The following is a 13,311-nucleotide window of genomic DNA, read 5'->3' on the forward strand; positions in this document are numbered from 1 at the left end:
GTTCTTGTTTTCTTTTTTTCTTTTTTTTCCCCCTGAAAGATCATAGAATCGTTTGAGTTGGAAGGGACCCTTAAACGCCATCTAGTTCAACTCTCCTGCAATGAACAGGGACACCTACAGCTACATCAGGTTGCTCAGAGCCTGGCTCTAGCTCCTTCAGGAATGACTTTGGAGATGTCCTTCACTGCTTGTGTTTTACAAGAGCTTGGGCCTGGCTCGAGTCAGCCCTTTGGTCACAACACTGCACAGGGAGCCTATACTGCCAGCCCAATGGGCTCATCCTCTGTCCTACCTCTGCACTGCTAAAAAAGAGGATGGATGGATAGGAATGGGAAGGAAAGTTATAGGTGTTGGGATTGTAGATCCACCTTTGTGAAAGCCTATGCATTATCTCTGTGATTCAGTTACTTCTCAAAAGACATGAAAAGAATGAAAGAATTAAGATGGCAAATGCAATTGTCTGTCCTGCTAAAAGCATTGTGAGCAAAAGCAGCTTTCAGGAAGGGCAGTGACAGAACAACCTGGCTGCGATACACTGGGTTTGGCTGGGGAACGGAGCAGCCTACAAATTCCCAGGGGAAGAAATGGCCTCCTCCGGAAGTGAAGTCATCCAGGGGAAAGACCTGGTAACAGCCTACAGCCTTCCTCAGCCTTCTGGGGACTCCCAGAACCTTCCTAAGCTTTCTAGGGCCTTCTGAGGCCATGAGGAGATGTGGGTCACAAGGCCGTCAGGCCCTGCCCGTGCTGAGAGCACCATGCTAAGACACAGAGCAGCCAAGCTGACCCCACACCCACAGTGCCCCCACAACCAGGCCGCTTGTCACCCTGCCCTCCGCCATTTCCCTGCTGCCTCCCCAGGGGAGGCTGTGTGGGGGCAGGGGGTGCCCAGCTGCCTGCTCGCACCTGCCACCGCTTGCAACTGCAATTAGTTGCACCCGGTCGAAGCCAAATTGAGGCCCCTTTCAAGCCGTAACTCTGCACATTCTGTTTCCAAAGGGAAGTTCATCTTTTATGTGCATGCAAAATGGATAACACCCAAGGAACTTTTTTTTTCTTTTTCTTTTCCCCTACCTGCCAGTCAGGCGAGGATTTGTTTAAAAAAGCACTGCTGTGGTGGTGAGGTTTTAGGAATCCTTCTGGTTGGGCTTGGGAAAGGTTGACTTGTCAAAGAGCGGGCTCAGCGTGTGTGGCCTGCTCCTGGCGAGGGGTGCTCCCACAGTGGATGTCTGACGTCGCATTGGCAGCATTACATTGCAGTCACAGCTCTCTTAGGCACTCTGCTCCCCACACCGTTCCCTTCTCCTGCAGTCTCTCCCTCAGGCTCTTCTCCTTCTCCCTCATTCCTCCTTGTTGTTTTTCCTGTGTCCGCATCCACATTCACCGATCTGCAAATCCCCTTTCCTCAGGATGGCGGTGCGTGGTGGTCCCCAGCCCTGCTGAATCAGTTCTTCCACAGGCAGGGCTCCCCTCCCTGTGATTGACAGAAGGTGCTGATTCAGTAGTGTGTGGGGGATCCGGCAGCAACTGCATTAAGAGGATTTACAAAAAAGATAAGGCGTAGCGCTGAGCTTCCCTCAGTAATCGTACAGCACACAATTCGGGACTGCACTGGGAATTTCGGCGCGGCTGACAGGTACACAGTGCTGATCCAATTGTCCTTACATCCATTATTAGCCAAAATAAGGGGCAACTGGAATTACAAATGATTTCTGGGTAAACGCTTAGCTCTGATTCTGAATGATCTCTCGGCAATAATCCACACGTAATCCTCAGTACAGAGAGTGCTCGAAAGGCAGCTCCGTGTTGACGAGGCCTCAATAATGCATGGATGCCCTGATTCATGAAATAAAGGAGGAGAGGGGAAAATAAGAAAGCCATGTTTGTTTTGTAGCCTTTTTTCTGGGTTGAATAAAATTTAGGGATGTACGTGATCACATACATATCATTTATTAAGAGAAAATTACCTACTTGGTAATTATTTCTTTGGGAGAATAATTTTACGCCTCAGTGACCACGTAGGACTGTCTCAGGCGGGCCTGATGTATCTCAAAAATAAACAAACGAGCAAAAATCCCCTGCAATGAATTCGTTTGTGATGTTTATTCCTCAAAACACTATTTTGTGTTTATAGTGCCTTCTCTCTTTTCCTCCGTATGTGCTACTGTGAAATATCACCTGGCACAGTGACACTCACTGTGCCCCATCATCAGAGAGCCAAACAGTCCTTGCTGCGTTGGTCACCCTCACTGCCACCTCATGAGGTGAGGTGGGAAGATGTGCTACTCCCAGAGCACAACTCCCCAGAGGGGAGCTGGGGTCTCTTCCCTGTTTCTGGATCTTTGTCCCTTGGAGGGCTGCTGAGTACAAGGGGTAGGAGGGCTGCAGGCAGGGCAAAGGTCACTTGCATATGTATGAAACTAGTACCACAGGCCTCCGGTTTGTGCTGGAATGAGACCAGAATCAGAATTAAAGAAAGACAGGATCTGCAAAGCTATCTACTTATCTTGGTTGTCTTGTGGGGGGCATAATACTCAGGGCCAGGTTTTCAGAAGGCCTAATTCCCCTATGTACCCACTTGATCATTCCTGCTTTGCTATTTATCTCCTTTTAAGTGTGCTCTTCCTACAACAACTTGAGTGCTGGAGAGTGGGCACAGAAGAGTTTGAGTCTACAACAATTACTTGTGTGAGTAATCCCTGAGTAATCCCGAGAGGATTTACCTGTTTGACTAAGGACTCTCCAAATATCACCAAACCCTTCGATATATGTTCCAAAAACATATTTGGCCCATTGCTTCCTCAGGGACTTTCAAGGGTACAAGAGGAGGTTTACCTTAATTAACATTCCTTCAACATTTTAGACAATAGGTTCATCTCTTGGCTATACAACAGAGGAGTGTTGGAAACAATATCTATTCATCATGAATCATATTCTCCCAGCTACCTGCTACAGAGGTGAAAGCAGGCACTGTCAAATACCACTGAAGAAATTTAATCTTTCCCTGCTAGCAAATTCTGAAAAAGCAAATAACATTTTCATAGTTTGTTTACTCATTTGTTCCTTAAAAGAGGCAAAGGAATCTGTGAATCAGAAGAATTTCCATCTCAAAAATTGCTTTGGCAACCAGTGGCTTGTAATTTAAGATTAAGTGATTGAATTTCATGCAGCCTTGCTTAAAATTCACTACCCCACACACTGTCACCATACACTTAAAAAAAAAATCTAACAAGAAACCCCAAACATCTATAACGTTACTACAAGTCAGTCAAAAAATGTCCAATCATCTGGGAGGTGACAAAATGTGCTTAATGAAGATGTAGTCTGCACGACTGCTGGATTTTTCCCCTCATAGCATTCACAGCCTATCAGAGTTCCCATTCCCGTGCAGTGCCAGGCTCACTTCAATCAGGATGCACAAATCAGTGGAGCAGAAATGCCTCTTTCCCTCCATCACCTGAAGCCAATGCTGATTCATCCTGCCACTCCTCTGAGTTTACTGATTGCTGATTCATCTTTCCCCCCCTTTTCTTCCCCCACCTCGTACTAAGCATCCCGCGTTGAACACAACGCACTTAGTTTCCAGATCTGACTGAAAGGGAATATGGAAATTAATTGGCTCAGACTGCTAGCAGCCTTTTGCACGTGCCTGTACTCCGTGAGAGGTGCAATGCAATTGCCTTTCCACTGTAGCTCCTTATCAGCCACCTGTCTCCTTGCGTGTGCTTCCTTGTCTGCTCTCAGCCTGGGTGCTGGAGATGGATGTCCCCTTCCTCTTCCTGTTCTGCAAAAGGGAGGGCAGCTGGCAGGGCTGTCCTTGTGAGGGCTGAAGCTGTCCTCGTTTGACTTAAAATAGGACAGATTTAGTGAATTCTCCAGCTTGTGGTAAATAGCGTGTGACTGCTGCTTTGGCGAAGGCTGCAGAGAAGCTGTACAGCACAGTGGAACTTCTACTGAAATGGTTATTTGTTGTCTCTGCTGGATGCAGGTCCCGGCTGAAAGAAGGCAGCTGAGGAATGTCTCTTGGCCATGAGAGGAGTGTACCGGGACCCTTGTTAGTTGGAATATAATCTGGCTCTGCAGCTACGCTCCATCCCAAACGTTTTTACACCTAGGTTTCTATCTTCCATTGGTTTCATGCTGAATTTTCTCATGGAACTTCCTCCCAGCTGCAGAGAATTTGGGTTTTCCTGGTGAAATATCCCTGCGTCTTTGATGCTAGAGTGCCATTGCTAGCACCGCAGAAGTCCCACTGTCCCATAGAGCACATATATACATAAGTATAGGTATTTTTCTGAGGAGCTGCCCACATTCCTGTGGAGCTTTTCCATCTCTGTGACAATAAAAAAGCTGTGGAAGAGGGAGGCCTTATCTCCATGTTGTACATGGGTGAGGTCCAAAAAAGAGCAAGGGAGAGTGAAGTCAGAGAGACCAGGAGTACATATATAGGAGGGGACAGGAGTGGAGGCCCACAGTTTGGACATACAACCGCCATAGGGCTCTGGGAGTGCCCCAGCACTTGCTAGGGGGCAATGGGCTCCTTTGAAGTGGTGCAAGACCCAGCCTGACTCCATCACCCTTGGCATCATCCCTTGCATCCTCATTTCTGCAGGCTGATGGTGTGTGCCCTGCTAGGTCCCTGGGCTTGTACTCATTCATGTTTGTAGGAACCCAGAGGATGACTCACATTCTTACAGCACCGTAGATCTGATGCTGCCTGTGATGTCTCTGGCAAGATGCCCATCTTTGCCTTTTGTGTTTGAACAATCTCTTGCTCAAGGAGCCCTGGCCTGCTAGAAGGACTATCTCCTATTATTAACACAATAGCAAGAAATGAAAGGGCAGGCACATTTGTATGTGGTATCATTTATGCAGAAGACATGATCTCAGGCACAGTGGATGACAAAACCAAATGAGAAACTTTTCTTCTAGTTTTATCACAGTTTCTCCCAGAACCTCTGCTGCTTGCATTCTGGAAATTTACAGGATGAAGGATTTTATCATGATATCTAATTCTAATCTGAAGTGATTTACTGTTAAGTTGAAAATCAAGCCTGTACATATCCCCCTTCAAGTGGTTTCTATGACAGTTTCTATTAACCATAAAAATGTCACTTGCTAGGAAGTATCAGCCTTCTTATAGGCTTTGCAATCATTGCTACCAGATGCACACTTACTGAATGGAATAAATATTCTTGTACAATTAGCCTGGGATGCAGGACATGTCTGGCTATCTCTCCTGCCTCCAAAGTGAAGTTTTCAAAAGCAAACCCATATATCAAAAGATGAGCTCTACCTGGATTTTCTGAAGTTCTTCAGATCTTGCAGTGTTATAATGCTTTATGGATAAAGCACAGTGGTGTGTAAACTTAGGCTAAGTTTTCTTCATTTTAATCTGTATAGGCAACTGCAATACCCATTTTTCATTGTTTTGATCCTGTGGAAAAAAATATTTGATCTCTATTCTGTGATTTCTAATGTATTTTGAAATACACTAATGGCTCTGTGGCAGTTCCTGCTGTTGCACAGTCACGGTGAAGCTGGTACTGTCTGGATGCACCATACGCACTTTGTCTCCACCTACCCTTTAAGGAAATGACACACACAGCCTTTCTTAAGACGGGGGGGTGGTGATGACTTCTTCCATCTGTGGGATGTGTTAGCAGCGTTGAGACACAGATTTGAGTTAACCTTATCTTCAGGTATGAGCTGAAATGGGAGACTGGGTTTGTGTCATGCACTGTCAGAGATCTTATCCATTACACTCAAGGTTTTGGTGAGGAACTCAAGAAATCAGCCTGAATAATGAAAAAGGCATTTGATCAGCTGCTCTCATGCTGTGTCTGCCATTGAAGCCATACTCTGGAGAGGAGTCAGAACGGAAGTTGTAGGCTGGATCTCCACCGCTGTGTTTGAATCTGAAGATTGAAATCTAGGGTGCTGCAGAGCTGAGCTGGTGGACTTGGACCGTGAGAGACACATTGCCCTTGCAGCAGAGGAAGCCTTGTGGCAGAAAAAGCAAGAGACCTTGTCATTTTCATCTGCTTGCAGAATAAGGTCATATTCTGCTCTTTTTTGCACCAGTCTGACCACTGAAGTCACTGGATGTGGGCTTGTGTGTTGGGGAAAATACTACTGTGCTGCAGTTTGCAGCTGGTGCAGTGAATGGAGATGATATGAGTAAATTCTACAGAGTCTGCATCACTTGGTGAAGTGAGCTTAGAGCCTGGGTGCTTCTGATACAGTGAGGTGGGAAGTAAAGAATCTAGTCCCATTTCTAGAGTAGGGAGTATTTTTGAAAGTAGCAGCTCTGAGGGGGCACGTGGACTGTGACTTCAAAAAGGGTTGTAACTGTGCACCAGCTCCAACAGTTATTCTGGTGTGAATGAGAGCAAATGAACTCCTGCATCTGCTCATAATGTGAGCAGAGCCATGCCATCAGTGCAGGAAGCTGTATGTAAGCGCAAGTGGGAGCTGATATGCTGCTCTGGGCAGTGCTCATGGGAGGAGATAAGGTAGACAACAGAAGGGTTTTGCTCCTTCTCTCCTCTTTGTCTGCTTTCCAAAGGCTATTGCAAAAGCAGAAAGGATTTAAAAATGTCTGGAATAATGATTTGCAATCTGTCAAACCTGCTCTGTAAGGAGAATCTGAAGAAACTCGTTCTATGAAGCTTAAGAAAAAAAATATTTAAAGTATGACTTGACTTCAGCACAGGCAGGGGGAACATATTTCTGAGACTAGTGGGCCCTTTGTCTTTTATCTATCACATATGTATGTATTCCAGAGCTAAAAGCTGCTGTGCATCCTTCGCCCATGGAATTAACAAATAAAAGTTACAATACAGAATATTATACCATTCCAGATACTGTTGTCGGAAGGAAAAGTGCATGTGGTCTGCTTGTGACTGCAGAATCTGTGATGAAGACCTAAAGTTTTCCTCTTCTGGAAACACTGTTAATAGTTTTTTCACATGATAGAATTGGCTTGAAATGATTCCACTGTCCCTCAAAGTCTTGTGAAAATAGAAAGCATGCTATACTAGCATGAGAAAAGATGTTGCTCACAGATCTCTAAGAACCAAAAAAGCCACAGATATTCTCTGTGGGATGAGAAGCTTTTTCACTGCAGCATTAACACATGCACTTTGGAGGCTCTCATCTCGGCCAGCGTCTGAGCATGCTCTTGCATTATATTCAATGGCTCACGAGCAAAAGCACTGGCTTTTATTCAGCACCGTGTTGCTCCGGAATCAATGTCAGCTAAGCATTTTCATTGCTAACAAGCTGAACGTCTTCATAGATATCATTTGGAATAAAATGGGATAGATGGCACCGGAGGGCTCTGATGGACATGAATTCTCCAAGCTGTGAGCCCTTCATTCCTGACAGAGTCAGATGAGAGAAAGGACAAAAGTAATTTTTGCACGTTTTCATCCCTGCCATCTCTTGTGGCTCTGAAATGGCTGAATGTCACCAGAAAAACAATGACTTAGCAAGGACTTTGTGTGGATAGATCTCAAGAGTGGGATTTGCAGGCCACACTGAAATAATGCATTGCATTTTCAAATTTCAGTTCAGTGAAAGCTTGGGAATTAATTGGGCCAGTTGGTAAGTGACCTTTTCCATATTTCAGAGTGATAGTAGATACATGCACGCTGTGTGCAAAGGCCCTTCCTGAAAAACATAAAGTTGAGCTAATATGCCTGAAAGGTGCCAGACTGGTATAAATGGGAAGTAAAGACTTTCATCTTCTTCTCAGGAAGAAAGCAGTGAGGCAGTGGCACAGGCTGCCCAAGTGCAGTCACTGTCCCTGGAGGCGTTCAGGAACCATGTGGATGTGGCACTGAGGGACATGGGCAGTAGGCATGGTGTGATGGGCTGACATGGGACTAAGTGATCTTAGAGGCCTTTTCTGACCTTAATGATTCTATGATTCTTTGATCTGCAGAGCAGGTATGACGAAGGCCGTGGCAGCATGAACTTGCCTGTGTAGTGCAGAACACAGTGATCAATTACTGACATTTGCCTCTGTGAGGAGAGAAGTAAACACTCACTGACAACGGGATGGTCCCAGCTTACCACCAACTGAAATTTGTTGTTATCATGCATTAGATTCCCCCATAGCAAATAAAGAACTGGAACTGTAATAAAGTATTGAAATTGCAGTAGAGGCTATACATGACTTTAAACTGTGTCATAAAATATATTTTAGGTGGCTATAACAATAAAAATGTTTGAAAGCCAAGACAGCTCAAGATTTCGTCATTTTCCAAAAAAATCCCAAACAACCCAAGCCCTCTCACTCTCCACTTTTTAAGCAAAAGCATGCACAGCTTCTGTCTGTACCAACAGACTTAATGCTGACTTTTTCCCTCTGTGTTCAGTTTGCAGGGGAGCATGCAGAGAAAACCAGAAGTTTGAAGAAGCTGCTCGCTGGCAAAGCAGACTGCAGCATTTGCTATGGTGGTCGTAGATCAGGCTGCTCACAGAAAGCGGCCCTTGTCTGAAGATTCCCACTCAAGTCCCATTGACTTTATGGATAGTCCTCGGGATCTTGTCTGAGCACATCCAAATGTTTGTACAGCACCTGATGCAAACAGGCCGTCGTCCTGCTTCATTTGTCAAATGATAAATAACATAATAATGCTATAATTGAAGTCATTCATACAGGCAGTAATCATCTGGTGATTCAGTACAGCACAGACTTGCTAGGTGGAAGGCTGCGCTAAGCTTATGCGGAGACTTCTATCTTGCTCATCAGTTTCTGCATGCTAAATATATTCTGAATTTACGAATGCTGAAGTTTTAAGGTGAGATTTTCTATGCTTGGGCTCAACCCAAAAATGATTCATTTCCGTAATGCCAGAATAAAACTGTTCAGGCACTTTTGAGTTATGTAAGACTGAAAGACAAGGTATTGATAATGTTGCTATTAACAGCAGAATCAAGACTCCTTGACAGCACCTATAATAATATTTTTTTATTTATTGAGCAAGGAGCAGCAATGCAGAGGGAGGTAGAAGGCAGGAAACTTTAGAGAGTTTATGCCTGCCAGCGAGCAGCACTTGGTCCAGAAATCAGGCTCTGGCAATGTGCAGTGCACGGCAAAAATACTTGAATTAATGCCTAAGACCTTGCTGATACATACCTCATAGTTAATCTGGTTACGCGGGGTTTATTTCACAGTCGGAAGTTCTTGCGCTGGAAGGGAGTCCTGCTGGGGTTTTCTGAGCACACGATGGAATTAATGAATGCACGAATGCAGCTTGCCAGCCCAGATTTAAATTGCTTACTAGATCAAAATCTCCTCGTTTTCTCTGTCCTTTTTTTTTTTTTCCCTGTTTTTTTTTCTTTTTTTTTCCCCCAGCCTCTCTGTCCTTTATTTATTAATTCGTTTAGGAAAACATATCAAGAGCACAGAAACGTCACCAAGGTAGTGAATGCAGGTAAATGGCTGTTTTTTTCTTGCTGTCCCGAATCCTTGCACGAGGCTTTGAGCTGTGATTCTGGGCACGGGGCATCCTGGCAGGGGCTGGTGGGTGGCTGGTGCTGACTGTGTGGATGTGAGGAGCCGCAAACACCAGCAATCCCTTTCGGCAGCCCCTGGGAAAAGGACGGCATTACGAGCCCTGCTCTGAAAGGGCAGGCAGTAAACCTGGGCTGTTTTGCACGAAGGGTCACGTTGTTTCTATCTTTTGGATCCACGCTGCCTCTTGTCAGATTTTAATGGGTGCTTGCAAATAGTGTAATATTTTGATTTATTTGGCCACTGGGCAGATCTCCAGCCTGCTGTCTTGACTGTAGCGTTTGTATTTTAATAGGAGTTTTAAGAAGGCTTGGCTAGGGCTATTTAAGGTAGTCCCTGAGCTTTTATGTAGACCTTCTCAGCTGTGATTAGAAGTGCAGCACCGCAGAGACGTGGAGGCAGATTTTTAGGATGTGGAGACGCAGAGATTCTGCAAGAGTGCCCTCAGCAATATCCTCCTAAAAGCCTCTTTCAGATGAGCGAGCTCATCTCCCGCTGCCCGTTGCATCCCTTTTCACATCCCAGCTTCTGGACTCCTTAACACTGCGTCCAACCGTGCTGCGCAGGGCCAGGATGAAGGCAGCCCTTGCTCCTCCCTGAGCCGCTCAGGCTGGGCATGGTGGAAGGAAGGATGCCTGCTCACCCCTCCCAGCTCCCCAGCACCTGCTTTGCAGGGCCGGACACCTCCCTCCTGGCCCTGGTGCTGGGACGTGCTGCAAGGAGGTAATGTATGGATGCACGGAGCTCAAGGCAGCGAGACGCCTCCCCGGACTCCTGTCTGCATGCTCATGAGCAAAGGGGATAGGAGACAAATGCGGCTCCTTCAAGGTGAAGGGCAGCGGTGGCATGAAGGAAAAGTAGCCTGTGCTCTGTGCTGAAGCCAGGAGACCTTCCTGAAAATTCACTGCTTTTCATTTTTAATGATGTCTTAGATGGGAATTTCAGAGCTTGTGAAAACAAGAGGCTGATAAATGTGCAGGGTTAATCAAGAGAGAGCCTGCCAACGTATCCAGGTGTCCTCAGCTGTACTATCTCTGCTCTTCCTCACCTTTCTCCCCCTGTGCTGCAGACACAGCCTGAGCAGGGATGGATGGCTATGCTGCGTGGTGCAGTGCAGGCACTGCATTATTCACCAGGTTTCCTTGGCTCATCTAGAGACTTGACTGTGAGTTTGTCTCCAGGTCTTCAGCTTTGCAAGCCCAGTGTGCCCACACAGCTTTGCCTGCTTGGACCCTGATCCCACCAAGGAGGATAAAGCAGGATGAGCACCAAGATGCATTTCTGCTGCGCAGCATCCCAAAGGAAGTAGGAGCTCTTCAGAGATGAAAATCTGCTTTAACTTGCAAGATTCAACTCTCCATTAAATGAGGAGCTGCAGAATTCACCTGCTTGGACTTTGAAGGGTTGTGGTGGTCACCTAACCAACCCTTTTGGTGGGACAGTTTAATTTCTGAAAGGGTACTGTGGCCCCAGACTCCCCAGTCACAGCCCAGAAGCAGCTAAAGCAAGGAGGTGTGATGACTGCAATGGATGGATGGATGGATGGATGGATGGGTGATTTTAAAAGGCACCTCGGAGCCCATCATGTCACCAATTCTGCAGCTCTTTGGTTCCAGGTTCATCACGAAACCCTTCAGAGACATTGAACTACATGTAGCACTCTCCCTTCCTCATCTGCCTGTCCTGGGGGCAGCTGAAGGACACACTTGGAGAAGGGAAGCTCCCAGCCTCACGGCTACCCAAACACCTTGGAAGAGGGCAGGCTGTGCCCAGGTGATAAACGATTGCAAGGCAGCCCATTAATTCAGGAGCGAAGATACAAAAAACAGCCCATCAGAGCTTCAAACTTCACCATTTTGCTGTACCAAGCCTCCCTTGAAATGCTAATTAAAACGAGCTTGGGGAAAGGAGCCTGCTAACGAGATCACAGCCTCTCTTGGATCGAGCAATAGACATGTAGTAGGCATCCATGTTTCCCCCGTATGCTTATTTTCCAAGCTGAGTTGACTGTAAATGTTGCGGTAATGTGAAACCCACACAGGGAGCGGGATGCAAACACAAAGCAGAAAGAGAGGCGAGGCCTAGTCATGGAGCTGGAATAGAAAAATACATGGCAGTCTTCGGCATATAAATAAATAACTGCCCGAAATGAGGGCTAATTAACTTGCAATAAACCGACTTAACCACTTAGGGGCAGCGTTAACACGGAGTTAACATGCAAAACAAACCTGAGTGTTCTCACCTGGTTAATTTAATATGCACCCTGAATATTCATCACGTATCAAATACCGATACATCCACGCGCTGAGTGATGTGGTCTGTCAAACCCAGGAACGTGAGATAATAGGGGTAACTCAGTCGCTGCTGCGCAGTGTTAACTTTGATCATTTGGTGCTTCTAAACACATCCATAGATCTAGGACTTTGCTTCTTTTCCTCTGTCAGGGTCATGGAGTATGTTCTATACAAAGATTAAAACCTAAAAAAGGACATAAAAAAGGGTTTCACTTAAAATAAACAGAAAGAAGATGAAACAGAGAAAAGCCGTCTTTGAGAAATGCTGCTCTTGCATGCAGGAGCTGAAAAACCCATTTTATCTCCATGGCCACATTCAGCGTCACTTTACTTGCACACAATATGTTTCTTCTCTACCACGTATTTAAAAAAATCCCGGTTCCTTGGATTCCTCTGAAACGTTTCCTTGCATCATAAGGGAGTTCAGACTCACTGCAGGTGTGTTTACACTCCCGGATCAGTACAAGTAAATAAAGGAAAGGAGTTTTGGTAGTGTGGTTTGACTAGCTTCAGGTAGCTCTGGAAGGTGGAGGCCATGGGAAAAACACAGTCATCTGTTTTTTCGGTTTCTTTTGCAGCCATCAGGCAGTACTGCTGGGGCACTGGGGCACTGGTTCTTGCAGCATTGAGGTGCCCAGTACAGCAGATGCTCTCTTAACAAGCATCAGGAGCACCAGCTTGCTCAGCACAAGGAATGCAGTCTGGACCAGGTTCAGGTGTGCCATCACCTTTCTGGTGAGTGCTTGGCAGTGGCTGAGAAGACAAATGATACCTGATCTGGCACAAAGTGAGCTTTGTGCAAAGATACAACATTGAACATGGCGTGAAGTTAAATTGGGGTGGGTAAACAATATCTGAGCTGGCAGAAGAAGCTGCTGGTACAAAGCTGGCCTGTCAGAGTCATTAAAACCAACTCCAGCCGGCAGAGTGAGAGCCGTGTGTCTAAAGGCACTTTTGCTGTGGTTACCAAGCGACCCAGAGCCAGATTTCCCACATTGCCAAACCCAGTGCTCAGGAAAGGAGAGGGAAATGTGTGACCTTCCTAACTGGTATGCCTCTTGGAGGGAAGGCACTGGTACAGAGAGGGTGGTGAAGGGTTGGGGATGCTCAGCAATGCAGATAGGGACCTTGTCTAGCACTACCCATAGAATCAGAATTGTTTGAGTTGGAAGGGACCTTTAAAGGTTACCAACTCCCCCACAATGAACACCTACAGCAAGATCAGGTTGCTCAGAGCTCCATCCAGCCTGACCTTGAACATCTCCAGGGATAAGGCATCCACCACCTCTCTGGGCAGTCTGTTCCAGTGTCTCACCACCCTTATAATAAACAACTTCCTTATACCTGATCTAAATCTTTCCTTTTTTAGTTTGAAACCATTTCCCCATGTCCTATTACCACAGACCCTTTCAGGTCTCACTAGAGCCTTCTCTTCTCTTCTCTTCTCTTCTCTTCTCTTCTCTTCTCTTCTCTTCTCTTCTCTTCTCTTCTCTT

The 13,311-nt window shown here is 46.0% G+C and overlaps 1 long non-coding RNA gene across 1 annotated transcript in view; it reads left to right on the plus strand.

Moving 5' to 3' along the window:
• Positions 1–9,349, plus strand: part of LOC104914651 — a 25,708-nt gene extending 16,359 nt beyond the window's left edge. The window contains exon 4 of the long non-coding RNA XR_004162098.1: positions 8,382–9,349. This is a non-coding gene — a long non-coding RNA (uncharacterized LOC104914651). The remainder of the gene's footprint in view (positions 1–8,381) is intronic.
• The last annotated feature ends 3,962 nt before the right edge of the window (positions 9,350–13,311 follow it).

Source organism: Meleagris gallopavo, chromosome 1, assembly GCF_000146605.3.
Source record: "Meleagris gallopavo isolate NT-WF06-2002-E0010 breed Aviagen turkey brand Nicholas breeding stock chromosome 1, Turkey_5.1, whole genome shotgun sequence".
Lineage (NCBI taxonomy): Eukaryota > Metazoa > Chordata > Aves > Galliformes > Phasianidae > Meleagris > Meleagris gallopavo.